The sequence below is a fragment of the Lottia gigantea genome, assembly GCF_000327385.1.
Source record: "Lottia gigantea unplaced genomic scaffold LOTGIsca_75, whole genome shotgun sequence".
NCBI lineage: Eukaryota > Metazoa > Mollusca > Gastropoda > Lottiidae > Lottia > Lottia gigantea.
In genome coordinates, this window is record NW_008710508.1 from 154,848 (window position 1) to 156,438 (window position 1,591).

Genomic DNA, 1,591 nt, shown 5'->3' on the forward strand with positions numbered 1-1,591 from the left:
ATAGATTTCTGATACAGTAGGTAAAAAATTTATACAAAAAGAGTAAATGTGGCTACTTTCGGGACTAATCCTATTATCAAGCCAAAAAAAAAAAAAAAATCAAAAGTATGCGAGAAAGGTGCTATCTCTTTGAAGAACACTAATCTGAGAAAAAATGGCACATTCAGCTTAGTTAGATGAACAAGAAAATATTTTTCAAGGGAGATAATAAACTAACAAGTGGTTGTCTAGCAAGATACGCCCACTTTCCTGATACATCTTTAGTATATCAAGGGCGGTCACCTATCTGTGTCAAATCATACCAAAAATCTAATTTGTGCAAGATATTGTTGACTAAACAAACACACATCATTTAATAAAATTCTGACATAAACTGTCACCTCTATCGTTAACAAATTTTGATGCGTTCTTACTAAGTCATGGGCAATGACTCCAATTCTGTTGATCGAAAATTTGTCAAATTTAATCTTGACTAAGATCATTCTCATCATTATAAATGATCATACTAAATATCATTTAAATCAGATAAAAACTGTACTCTCTATTGTGTTCACAACCAAATTTTGACGCATTTTTCATAAGTCAAGGGCAATAACTCAAAAACCGTTCATCGAAAGATAGCCAACTCCAAACTTGACCAAGATCTCATCATTATAAATATTCACACCAAATTTCATTTAAATTGGATGAAAACTATATTCTCTAATGTGTTCACAAACAAATTTTGACATGTTTTTCATAAGTCAAGGGCAATAACTCAAAAACCGTTCATCGAAAGATAGCCAAATTCAAACCTGTCCAAGATCTCATCATTATAGATACTCACACCAAATTTCATTTAAATTGGATGAAAACTGTTGTCTCTATTATATTCACGACCAAATTTTGACGCGTTTTTCATAAGTCAAGGGCAATAACTCAAAAACCGTTCATCGAAAGATAGCCAAATTCAAACCTGTCCAAGATCTCATCATTATAGATACTCACACCAAATTTCATTTAAATTGGATGAAAACTGTATTCTCTATTGTGTTCACAAACAAATTTTGACATGTTTTTCATCAGTCAAGGGCAATAACTCAAAAACCGTTCATTGAAAGATCATCAAATTCGAACTTGTCCATAATCTCATCATTATAAATATTCACATCAAATTTCATTGAAATCAGATGAAAACTGTTGTCTCTATTGCGTTCACAAGCCAATTGTGGACAGAAGGACGGACGGACGGACGGACGGCCGGACGGACGGCCGGACGTACCAACGAATAAGCATTAAGAGTTTACGGTCATTATGAGTTAATAACTCCTTATTTTGGACTCTCATTCAAATTGTGTCTAACATTTACGATTATGGAGGTAAATATTGTTTACATCTGAATTAAAGTAATTCAATGTTCTAGAACTTAGTCAAGATATATGTACACATTTGAGCAAACAAAAAGAAAGATAATGATTTTAACATTTTCTAATAACATAACAGAACAATTAAAAGCTATATACATTTTGTATCATTCCAAAGAATATGGGCAGTAAATAAAATCACAAAAGCTAATAACTTCTTCAAGGTCCCAAATATGACTATATTGAAC